The sequence below is a fragment of the Rhinolophus sinicus genome, linkage group LG05, assembly GCF_036562045.2.
Source record: "Rhinolophus sinicus isolate RSC01 linkage group LG05, ASM3656204v1, whole genome shotgun sequence".
Classification (NCBI taxonomy): Eukaryota; Metazoa; Chordata; class Mammalia; order Chiroptera; family Rhinolophidae; genus Rhinolophus; species Rhinolophus sinicus.
This window is the reverse complement of record NC_133755.1, coordinates 61,938,921-61,952,221: the sequence shown is the minus strand read 5'-3', so window position 1 is coordinate 61,952,221 and position 13,301 is coordinate 61,938,921.

The window sequence follows — 13,301 nt, the reverse complement described above, 5'->3', positions numbered from 1 at the left end:
TAACAGATTAAAGTGAACATACATAGATTTTGCTTTCCATTCTAATGGAGTATTGATGTCAGAGTGACTCTTCCATCAAAAACAACTATAAGTGCTGGATAAAACACCCAAATAAAACAACTACCCCCAGCTGATTTGAAGGCGTTAGAATCAACCAAATCAGTCACAACTCACGCAATCAAGATACTAAAGAGAAGGGAATTTCATTGAAGTGAGTTTATATTTACTTCTATTTTAATCCCCTCTGGACATTTGGCGATTTGTAACACCAGGCATAATGGCCAAACAAAAGCAACTGTCTAGAGCAAGCAAAAGATAGTTTGCTGCCTGTTTCTATAGGGCCTGTAGTTAAGAATGTTTTTTACATCTTTAAATGGTTCAAAAAAAAAAAGGATAATAGTTTATCATTGAACTATTGAAACTCAATGAAAATTATATGAAATTCAAATTTCACTGTGGATAAATGAAGTTTTATTGAAAGATAGCCACACTCATTAGTTTATATATTGCCTATAGCTGCCTTCACACTATAATGCCAGAGTTTAGAAATTGCAATAAAGACTGTATGTGGTGCTCTCATTGCTTTATACCTCTGCTTACTGCACCACAAATTGTAGTGATGCAGTGTTTCAAATGCATGTATACTACTGTACCATGACATTTTATTTTATTTCTTTTATTATCAGATGCATACCCATCATATCAGAACAAGAAAAGAAAAGTGGACTATGGATATTGTGTTTTAAGGCATATTGGAGAATGGATTATTTTATTAGATGGTAAAGCATTTTGTTTATTATGCAATACCACCAGCTATACTAAAAGAATATATGTCAACATCAAAAGATTAAGCATTCACCACAATTTTCCCAACTTAGATGAAAGGGTTAGAAAATTGAAAACAATATCACAGAAAAATTTCTTCACAAAGTAACTTTCTAGAGGCTCATTTGTCAGTCAAGCAAAAAAGCTATTTACTGATGGTGAATTAATGAAATTGTATTTGATTGCAGTAGCCAAAAAAAAAACCCAAAAAATGTGTCTAGAGAAAATAAACTTGCATAGAGCTATTAGCCTTAAGAGCTGAGGACACAGGGAACATCAATAGTCAATTAGAAAGCAAGGCAAATGATTTCAAATGGTTTTCCTTGGCTCTTGATGAATTAATATATGTTGACAATACTATTCAGTTATTGTTTATTCACAGAGTCAATGACAAATTTGAAGTGACTGAAGAACTAGCCTTCATGAATAGTCTGTATGGAATAGCTACAAGCAAGACTGTTTCCAAAGAAGTTAAGAAAACACTAATTCAGTGCAATCTGAAGTGGAATCTGCTAAGATGTATTACAACAGAGAGAGGCAAAAATATGTGTGGCAGGAAATGGCTTACTTGGACAAATTTACAGAGCTTATGGAAAATCAAGGTATGTATAGCCTGTGGTGTTTGTTATATTACTTACCAACAAGTACTTATAGGAAATACTTGAATCTATTACACATTACTGAGCCAGTAATGTTGATGGTGAACTTTATTTGCTCTTGTGGACTTCACTGTCATGAATTTTGTGTATTTTTGTCAGAAATAGAAGCTGACTATCCTGATTTGCCCTACCACACAGCAGTTTAATGGCTTAGCCGTGGTAAAATTTTATTGTGATGTTTTGAGCTCAGGACTGAGATTGAAATTTTTTAAAACAAGAACAACTGCTCTCAACTGTTATTATCAAACATTAAATGACTTTGAAAAATAGCTTTTGCTGCAGTCTTGATAATGTTTCTATATGAATTAACGTGAAAATAAAAGGGAAAAAAATCCCTTATATGTGAAACTTACACTGCATTAAGTCATCTTGGTGATAACTAAAGTTGTTTGAATCACAACTACTGTTGAGCTGCTTTAAAAACTTCCCATGTAGGGGCCGGCCTGGTGGCTCAAGCAGTTGGAGTTCCCTGCTCCTAACTCCGAAGGCTGCTGGTTCGATTCCCACATGGGACAGTGGGCTCTCAACCACAAGGTTGCCGGTTCAATTCATCAAGTCCCGCAAGGGATGGTGGGCTGCGCCCCCTGCAACTAACAACGGCAACTGGACCTGGAGCTGAGCTGCGCCCTCCACAACTAAGACTGAAAGGACAACAACTTGAAGCTGAATGGCACCCTCCACAACTAAGATTGAAAGGACAACTTGACTTGGAAAAAAAGTCCTGGAAGTACACACTGTTCCCCAATAAAATCTTTTAAAAAAAAACTTCCCATGTTACCAGAAGATAAAACAAGAAGTGAGGTCTGCATTTTCACATAAAGTTGAAGTTAATAAATATGTTACCATAAGTACAAGCAGCAAAGGAAAAAGTTAATAAATTGAGCATCACCAAAACTAAAATATTTTGTGCTTCAAAGGACACCATCAAGAAAGTGAAAAGACAGCCCACAGAATGGGAGGAAACTTTTACAAGTCATTTTCCTAATAATGGACTTGGATCTAGCATATATAAATAATTAGGGTGGCCAGTTAGCTCAGTTGGTTACAGCACGATGCTCGTGACACCAGGGTTGCTGGTTCGATCCATGCATGGGCCAGTGTGAGCTGCGCCCTCCACAACTAGATTGAAACAACTACTTGACTTAGAGCTGATGGGTCCTGGAAAAATTTTTTAAATTTAAAAAATACTTAAAAAGAATTATTACAACTCAATAATACAAGGACAAATAACACAATTTTAAAATTGGGAAAAGATTTGAATAGACATTTCTTCAAAGCAGATAAATGAATGGCCAATAAACACATGAAAAGTTGATCAACATATTATCTGTCATACTCAAGCAAATCAGAACCACAATGAAAAACCACTTCACATCCACTAGAATGGCTAAATGAGAGATAACAACAAGTGTTGGTGAGGCTGTGAAGAAATTGGAAGCTTCATCATTGCTGGTGGTGCACCCACTTTGGGAAACTGTCTGGTAATTCATCATATGGTTATATATAGTTACCATATGACCCAGCAATCCCACTTCTAGGTATGTATCCAAAGAGTTGAAAATATATGTGCACACGTATGTAACATAACATAATCACGGGAGTAACCCTAGAAAACAAAGGTCATGGGAGCCATATTAAAATTCTGCCTACTCTAAGCAGTCTGTAGAAAATATCCCAGATTGAAGCACAAAGAAAAAAATTTGAGTCCAGAAAAAGAGAGATAAAATGAGGCAGAAGTAATAATTGAAGAGATTCCAGCTGGGAGTTTTCCAACATTGACTAAAGACATTAAGATACAGATGATTCAGGAAGTTCAACAGATGACAGTGGGATAAAAACAAACAAACAAAACAAAAAAAAACAGAACCAGACACATCATAGTCAAACTGCTGAAATTCAAAGGCAAAAAGAAAATCTTTAAAACAACCCCATAAAAACATTTACAGTACGAGTAACACCTAACTTTTCAAGGGAAACAATGGAATGGTTTCTTTAAGTGTTGAGAAAAATAGCTGCCAAACTAGAATATGATATCCAATGAAAATGAAAGCACTAAAATGAAGATGAAGGCAAAATAAAGGCAACTACAGACAAATGCAAACGGTGAGAATTTATTACCAGTAGACCTTCCCTGGAAGAAACATCAAAGGGAATTCTTTAGGCAGAAGGAGAATGATTCCAATAAAAAGCATGGTAAAACAAGATGTAATGAAGGGCATCAAAATAGATAAGCATATGGATAAATATCAATGATTATTGATTGTTGAAACAATAATTTTTGTGTGGTTTAACATATGTGTAAGATTAAAATACATGACAACAGTAGCACAAAAGGCAGAGGAGGAGCAGCAGAATGAAACTGAACTAGGGTTATCTGAGAAGTGGTAAAAATACTAATTTAAGGCATACTCCTCAAAGTCAAAGATGCATGTTGTCATCTCTAGGATAATACAGAATAAAATTAAAGAACATATCACTAACAAACGAATGAGCAAGAAAGGAGATAAAATAAAAAAACAAATGGGAAAAATAAAAACGTTAAGATGATAAAGTCAAATGTATCAGTAATTATATTAAATATATTATCTAAATACTCCAAATTTAAAGATAAGATTCATAGATTGTATTTTTATTTATTTATTTATTTTATTATTATTTTTTTAGGAGGGCACAGCTCACAGTGGCCCATGTGGGGATCGAACCAGCAATGTTGGTGTTATTAGCACCATGCTCTAACCATCTGAGCTAACCGGCTACCCCTTAGATTACATTTTTAATAAGCAACTATATGCTGCTTACAAAGTACACCTGTAATGTGAGGATACAGTCGGTTGAATGTAAAAGGATGGAAGAAGATAAATGTGAAAACGGTAACCTAAAAAAGCTGATCCATCTATACTATCACTAGACAAAGTAGACTTTAAAACAAGAATATTAAGAGACAAGAGATATATTTCATAATTATAAAAGAGGAAACTATAACAATTGAAAGTTTGTATTTACCTAATAACATAGCTTCAAAATATATGAAGAGAAAAACAGAACTAGAAGGAGAAATAGACAAAACTATAAGCATAGCAGGCAATCTTAACATACGTCTTTCTGTAACTGGTAGAATAAGCCACAAAAAATTCAATAAGGATGTAGAAGACTTGAACAATGCAATTTATAAACTTGACATATTTACAAAACATTGCACTAATAACTGCAGAATCTGCATACTTTATATGTACATGTTCAAATTTCAAAGAATTGCCATGCAGAGTATGTTCTTCGATCACAGTGGAGATAAGCTAAAAAAAAGAAAAACAATTTAAAGAAATTAGAGAATCTCAAAATGTTTGGAAATTAAAATATATATACATATATTTTAAGAAAGAAGGTATAGTATAGTAATGAAAGGGGAACATCAGACATTAAACATATTAACATCTAAAGAGTAAAAGGATATTATGAACAACTATGCTAATGAACTAGAAAATTTAGAATGGAGAAATTCCTTAAAAACTCAAGCTATCAAAACTGGCATAAGAACAACTGAAAAATCTGAATACTATTAAAAAAGTAGAATCTATCATTTAAAATCTTCTCACAATATAAGCTCCAAGCCCAGATTATTTAACCGATTAATTCTTTCAAACTTAAAAAAATAATAACAACACAATCTGTTATGGGTTAAATGGTGTCTCCCCCAAAAAGAATATGTTGAGGTCCTAACCCCCAGCATCTCAGAATGTGACCTCATTTGGAAATAGGGTCATTGCAAGGGTAATTAGTTACAGATGGGGTCATACTGGAATAAAATGAACTATCACGAGAGGCATGGAACAGATTCTCCCTCAGAGCCTTCAGAAGAAACTAACCCTGCTGACAACTTGATTTTGGATTTCTAGCCCCATGAACTGTGAAAGAATACATTTCTGTTGCTTTAAGTAACTATGTTACTTTGTTAGGACAGCCCTAGGATACTACTAGACAATTTTATATAAACTCTTCTAGACAACAGAAAAAACAGGAATACTTACCCCCTCTACTTATTAATTTTATGAGGTCAGCATAATCTTGATATTACAACTAACAAAGATATTTTAAGAACAGAATGTTAGAAGCAAATCTTTCTCATTATCATAAATGTAAAAATTCAAAATAAAATGTTAATATACTGAATCCAGCTTTACATTAAAAGGGTAATACAATCAATTGGATTTATTCCAGGAATGCAAGGTTGGTTTATCATTCAAAAATTAAATCAATATAATTTATCACAATTACAGAATAAAGGAGAAAAATCATATGATCATCTCAATAGACATAAAAAAGTATTTTATAAAATTTAACAATCATTTATGATTTTTAAAATAGCTCTTGGCAAACTAGAAATATAAGAAAATTTCCTTAATATGATAAACACTGTCAAGCAAAACAATTTACAGCAAGCATTATGCTTGATGGTGAAATATTGAAAGCTCTCCTTTACAACAGAATGAGAAAAAGATGCCTGCTAATATCACTTCTATTCAGCATTGTAACAGGAGATCTTAGACTACACAACAAGGCAAACAAAAGAATTAAAAGGTATCTGAGTTGGAATAACTATCATTATTCTCAAACAACATATTGTGTATATAGGAAATTTTAAAAGACTTTATAGAAAACTATTAGAATTAATAAGTGAAATTAGGAAAGTCACTAGATACAAAGTCAAAACCAAAAATCAATTTTAATTCTATATTTCTATAGAATTTAATTCTATAATTCTACATTTAATTCTAGCAATGAAATAAAAGATACCATTTAGATACCATCAAAATATATAAAATACCTAGAAATAAGTTGAAAAAAACTGTGTAAGTCCTCTACATAGAAAACTAAAAAATATCACTCACAGAAATTAAAGACTTCAACTAAAAATAAAAGACGGGAATATTCTGGTTTCAGCAACTGGAAGCCTTAATATTATAGAAATATTAATTCTTTGCAATTGATCTATAGATTCAATACAAAACCAACAAAAAAATTCCAGATTTCTTGTTTGGTGGAAATTGACAAGCTGATTCTAAAATTGACATGTATATTAATCATGTTTTTTTATTTTCTGTATTTCATGATGCTTTTACGTGTTGGGGGCCTTGCCACCCCAGGAGAGACTGCCCCACCCATAGCTAGCTAATTCCTAGAGATAGCAAATGACAACCCTGTGAATGAGCCTTTCATATGCAAACCAACCAATCTAAAGCCCACACCTCCCAACTACCTCCTTTACTGGGCTCTCACTGGGCTCTTGTCCTCTAGGCCAACATTCCTCTGCCCTAATTTACTCAGGGCCAGAGAACAGGCAACCCAAGACAGCTCCTGCTGACCCCCAAGAGCCTGCTGAAATTATTCAAACCAGCCAATCCCAAACCTACCTAGCTGGCTTACCCGGCCTCCCCCCTTCCTTCCCATGAATACCACAATACAAGTTTTTGCCCATGCTTTCTCCTTGCTCCTTCTGCCCCCTAATCAACTCTGGTGCTTTCATGTGTGGCCCTGCATGGCATGATGTGCCCCTCCTCTTGGCAAGGTGAGTAACAAACTATCTTTTTTTTTCCTCCAACTTTTATTTATTTAAGTGTGTTTTTCCAGGACCCATCAGCTCCAAGTCAAGTAGTTGTTTCAATCTAGTTGTGGAGGGTGCAGCTCACAGTGGCCCATGTGGGGATCGAACCAGCAACCTTGTTAAGAGCACCACACTCTAACCAACTGAGCTAACCGGCCGCTCCCAAACTGTCTTTTTAAAGGGAGTCATCTGATCTGTTGGCCTCACTATACCTCAACAATAACAAGACCTACAATTGAAAACAATATGGCATTTGAAAGGCCAAAAACAGCAGAGATGATCTTCAAGTACAAAGCGGAAGAACTTGCCTGCCGCTGACGGACTTCAAGGCTTATGATACATCTATAGTGTGTTATTGGTGCTGGTTTAGACAAATGGACAAAGGAAAAAAAACTAGAGACTGACCCACACTGAGAGTTGTGATTCATAATAAACATGCCTCAAAATGAGGCAAGGGACCTGATGTTTATACTCCTACACTGATTTTGGGCGCCACCAGAGGGGGACACAATCTTGGGTGAGGCAGCCCCCTTTTGTCCAGAGCAATTTCTAGAGAGATTCAGCTGTGAGCCAGTGGCAGTACACCTGACCACTGAGGAAATGCGTACTTCATCCTACAAGGGGAATTCAGTGTGGCACACTACAGCATCCACTATAGTCAAACCCATGAGCCACTTACGCCTGCCACCTTTGTGTAGGCAGTCCACTCCCTCAGGGAACAGCTCTCTGGTTCTGGATGATCTCTTTTCCTGGGAAATTTTTTGAGAGAAAGGTTATTGGACAAACTATAGCTCTCACTGCTTTAACTGGTCTCAAGCCATAATCTCCCCCGTAATACACATATTCGGCTAGAATTCCAGATTTCTCTCATCTTCAATCTAGATGGGCAGGGAGTAGTACCAAGAGATATCTCAGTTAATCACTTGGGTGCAAAATGCATTCTTCCCTACCCTCCATGGGTAACTGCAATCTTATCTCCTAATCAATTAATTACCCATGATGGTATGGTTATTCCTTTCTTCTCTTGCTAGTCTCTTGGCACAAGGAGTCCCAAGCAACTGGGCAGTAGCTGTAGGGCACAATTCCATACAATGGTCATTAATTTAGGGTGTATATTGCATCCGAGACGATGATGTCCCATTCTTGTTGAGTATCCTTCATCTCTAAGTTGGTACTTCAACTAGACTTTCAAAAGGTTATTCCATCACTTTATTAGTCCAGAAGCTTCTGAGTGATGTGGTATGTGACAGGAGCAGTGGATTCCATTATCATGTGGCCACTGCCACACCTCCCTTGCTGTAAGTTGGGTTTCTTGGTCAGAGGTGGTGTGATGCAGAATTCCCTACTCATAGATCTATAAGTCCTCAGACAGGATGTTGGCAAGGCACTACAGGTAGAAAAGCAAGACTATTATCAAGAACATGTGCTAACTCAAGATGAAATTAATGCTCCTTCCAGAGGGACCCAATAATCAGCTTGGCACCAAGTGGCTGGCTGGTCTCCTTGAGCAATGGTACTGTATCGGGGACCCAGCATTGGCCTCTGCTGCTGGCAGGCTGGGCATTGCATAGCAGTAGTAGCTAGATCAGCTTTGGTAGGTGGGAGCTCATGCTTTTGGGCCCATTCAGAGCCTCCAACCCTGCCACAGGGACAATTCCACTTCTGAGCCAATTGTGTCAGCAATGGGATGGGTGATAGCAGAGGATGGCTGCCATCAACTGGCTAAATCATTCTGTCTGTTTAGTTGTCTTGTGGCTTTTCTGTGGGTGGATGCTCTCATGTAGTCATTGAAATGTAGCACAAAAATATTCACATTTTTTGTCCTCTTCCTTACCATCAATACCAGGAGTCAGCAAACTAAAGCCCACAGGCCAAACCACCCACTGTCTGTTTTGTAAATAAAGTTTTACGGAAACAAAACCATGTTCATTTATTTACATATTGTCTGTGGCTGCTTTTGCACTAGAACAGCAGAACTGAATAGTTGCAAGAGCAGCCGTACAGCCCGTAAGTCTAAAATGTTTCCTCTCACCCTTTAGAGAAAAAATTTTCAGGTTCTTGATCTGTATGCTTCTTTCTAATACCTCTTGTTCCCAATCTTCCAATCCTTTTCCTCTCAAGCCCTTGATCAACTAATCCATTTACCACTGCCTTCAAGTCTGTATTTTTTTTTTTCCTAAAGTATGTTTTTATTTATTTATTTATTTTTTTTAAATTAAATTTATTGGGGTGACAATTGTTAGTAAAATTACATAGATTTCAGGTGTACAATTCTGTATTACATCATCTATAAATCCCATTGTGTGTTCATCACCCAGAGTCAGTTCTCCTTCCATCACCATATATTCGATCCCCCTTACCTTCATCTCCCACCCCCCACCCCCCGCCCCCCTTACCCTCTGGCAACCACTAAACTATTGTCTGTGTCTATGAGTTTCTGATTGCCTTTGTTTGTCTTGTTCTTTTGTTGTTTTTGGTTTATATACCACATATCAGTGAAATCACATGGTTCTCTGCTTTTTCTGTCTGACTTGTTTCGCTCAGCATTACTCTCTCAAGATCCATCCATGTTGTCACAAATGTTCCTATATCATCTTTTCTTACTGCCAATAGTATTCCATTGTGTATATATACCACAACTTCTTTATCCATTCATCTATCGAAGGACATTTTGGTTGTTTCCATGTCTTGGCCACCGTAAACAAAGCTGCAATGAACATTGAGCACACGTGTCTTTATCTCTAAATGTTTTCAGATTTTTGGGTAGATACCCAGGAGAGGGATTGCTGGGTCATATGGCAATTCTATTCGTAATTTTTGAGGAACCTCCACACTGCCTTCCATAACGGCTGCACCAGTCTGCATTCCCACCAACAGTGTATGAGGGTTCCTTTTTCTCCACAGCCTCCAACATTTGTTACTATTTGTCTTGTTGATGATAGCCATTCTGACTGGGGTGAGGTGATATCTCATAGTAGTTGTACAATGAATACTTATCGAAAGAATAAGTTAATGACTTAATAGTTGCTATTATTATTTCCACTGTTCTATAATGTCTCAAAACTTTCTCCAAGATGCAAGTTCATTTACACATTTGTTCATTAATTTAACAGCTATTTGGCAGAGTGCTAAGTATGTGCAGGAAAAGATTTGTGCCTGGGGGAGTTTGCCATCTGTCAGGCAGGTAGACCAGGGTTCGCCCTGACTCCTGCAGTGGTGCCCAGAGACAGCACTAGCTGCCCCTCATTCTTATCTTCCTCTGTGCCAAAGGCTTCAACTGCAGATTCCAGGGAGACCTCGTGACTTCCATGCCTGCCACCCTTTGCACTTGACCTCTTGGGCCTTCAGATCTCCCTGACTTGCATGATCCAGAAGAGGGCAAATTTTTCCACCCCTTTCTTCTGCTGAGATCAGATGGGACTTTCCTTAAAAGATCTTTAATAGGAAATCAAGAAAAAGTGACAATGAAAATGCTCGAAAGACAAAAGCACAGAAATAGAAGAGTTTATAAAACCTGGACTTTTCACTCCAAAGTCTTGCCACAATGGTGTTGTTGATTTTTTAAAGATTTTATTGGGGAAGGGGAACAGGACTTTATTGGGGAACAGTGTGTACTTCCGGACTTTTTTTCCAAGTCAAGTTGTTTTCCTTTCAATCTTAGTTGTGGAAGGTGCCGTTCAGCTTCAAGTTGTTGTCCTTTCAATCTTAGTTGTCGAGGGCGCAGCTCAGCTCCAGGTCCAGTTGCTGTTGCTAGTTGCAGGGGGTGCAGCCCATCATCCCTTGTGGGAGTCGAACCGGCAACCTTGTGGTTGAGAGGATGTGCTCCAACCAACGGAGCCATCCAGGAGCTCAGCGATAGCTCAGCTCAAGGTGCCGTGTTCAATCTTAGTTGCAGGGGGCGGAGCCCACCATCCCTTGCGGGACTCGAGGAGTTGATCTGGCAACCTTGTGGTTGAGAGCCCACTGACCCATGTGGGATTCGAACCGGCAGCCTTTGGAGCTTGGAGCATTGAGCTCCAACTGCCTGAGCTACCGGGCTGGCCCCTGGTGTTGTTTAAAAGGTTAAATAAATGCTTAGTGACATAGAGCTCTTGACCTGCTGACCTTTTGCAATGAGATTTGGGGAGTTTGTAAATTGTAATCAAATTAGAAATTTAGGAATATATGTATATTATTATATACATTATATAAGTGTATAAGTAGATTATAATATATATCCCTACAGAGGAATAAATATATATCTGTATACAATATAGATATTTTTATGATACATTATCTATATATCTGTATATTCCTATGTAGAGATATATAAATGCTTAAAACCTTTTCAGATTCTGTTACCCCTTAAATTTCATAGAGATTTGAGAGAACTACATAGCAACACAGATAATGCCAAGCAAAAAATAGCACAATACAAAACTGTTGGTACCATATCATTACAATTATACATATAGACAAAATCTTCAAGGAAAATGAAAAGGAGTTCATGTGGTAGAAAAAGTGGGTGATTTCCCCACCTATTTTAAAAATATCGTTTATTATTCTCTCAATGATGCTTTAGCAATACATAAAAGTCACACAAAAATTTGATAGAACGTGAACGTAGTGGAATGTCAATTTGAAACTGCTCCCGAACCCAATTTTGTGTAGCTAATTGAAAAACTAGTGCTATTTTCTACACAATGTGATATGTAGATGGTGTATTACAGAACTGTACACCTGAAACCTATGTAACTTTACTAACCATTGTCACCCCAGTAAACTTTAATTTAAAAAAAAACTAGTGCTATTTTCTAGTAAGTAGAATATATGTATTAGTTGCATTATTTTTTGTCCATTTGATCACATATTTTAGCAACATGTGCAAACTGACAAATGAAGTATAAAGCATAACAAATGTTTTTTTGTTCTAATCTGGGATAATTTCTTGCAGCAATCACTGTTGGTTTTTCTGATAATAGACCATGAATGGAAGCAATAAGAATGGTGAGGGAGTGGGAACTTGTTTTGTTTCTATCTTGACTGCAAAGTCCAAGGTTATTTACTTTTTTTGTTTTGGATTCCATTCACATAACATTAATTACCCAGAAAAAGTTTTCCCCAAATTGCATTTTTTGGAGTAACCATTTCTGAAGGAATAAATATTCTTTCCAGGCAGTCCAAAAGTTTCCTGGCATGTACTCACAAACCAGCTTCACATAAAAGCATACATTTGAAGTTCTGTTCACATTGCTACACATCTGTTCATGACAAATACCTGAGGGTCATAATAAATTTTTCTAGTTATGTCATTTAGTCTTTTTCGCAAATATGGAGTTAAATTATTTTATGGATTGGTTAATATTTGAGCAAGAGTACACAGCCTACTCATTCCATGGGTTAAAGAATTTCCCATCTATAAAAATCTTACTGAATCACCCTAATAAATGATTGTTAAGCATCCTTTGGATATTGAAAATAAAGTTGTGCAATAAACCCATCTTTTCTGTGGTTCTCAAGATGGAGAACGTGTTAAATCAAAGTCATGAGGATTTGGGTTTGCATTTGGGTTCTGATAATTACTGTGGACCTCTGGATAAGTCACCTTGGCATCATGAAGCTTTGTTTCCTCATCTATGAAACAGGGAAACAGGACCAGAAAATGCTGTCTGGTCCTGATTGTACAGATAAACCAGCTGTAAGGGACACTTTTGTTTCAATTGGGGAAATCTGAACATGGCTGAGATACAGAGGAGATGACAATTTATCAAAATATCTCTTACTACTTAGTATTTTCCTCCAAGTTCACTTTCCTTTCTCAGTTTACTATGGACTTTCTGGCTTCTGGTCATTTTGTGTTAGTGTTCCTGGGGAAATTACATATGATTTATTGTGTTTTCTCTGATTTTGAAAGAGATGACTCTGTAGCACTTTTCTCTAATTGGAGCTATAAAAGTATCCCAGTATCTTTAAGTCCACTTCAAGTGGACACACCTAGTTTTGGTAAAGGGAGTTAAATTTTGCTTCCTAGAGACCTGTGATGAACAAATTCTGGTATTAAGTTTCCAGTCCCATTTCTGGTCATTTTTTGTTTTTTAAAATAGTATTAATCTATTTTTATTTTTCTAAATTGTGAAAGGAATATTGGCCACATAAAAAAGAAATCTGAAGCAATACCAAGCAGTGAGCTGTGCTATTTTTTGGAGATGAGCTAACTGCGCACGCGTGTGTATTTCATA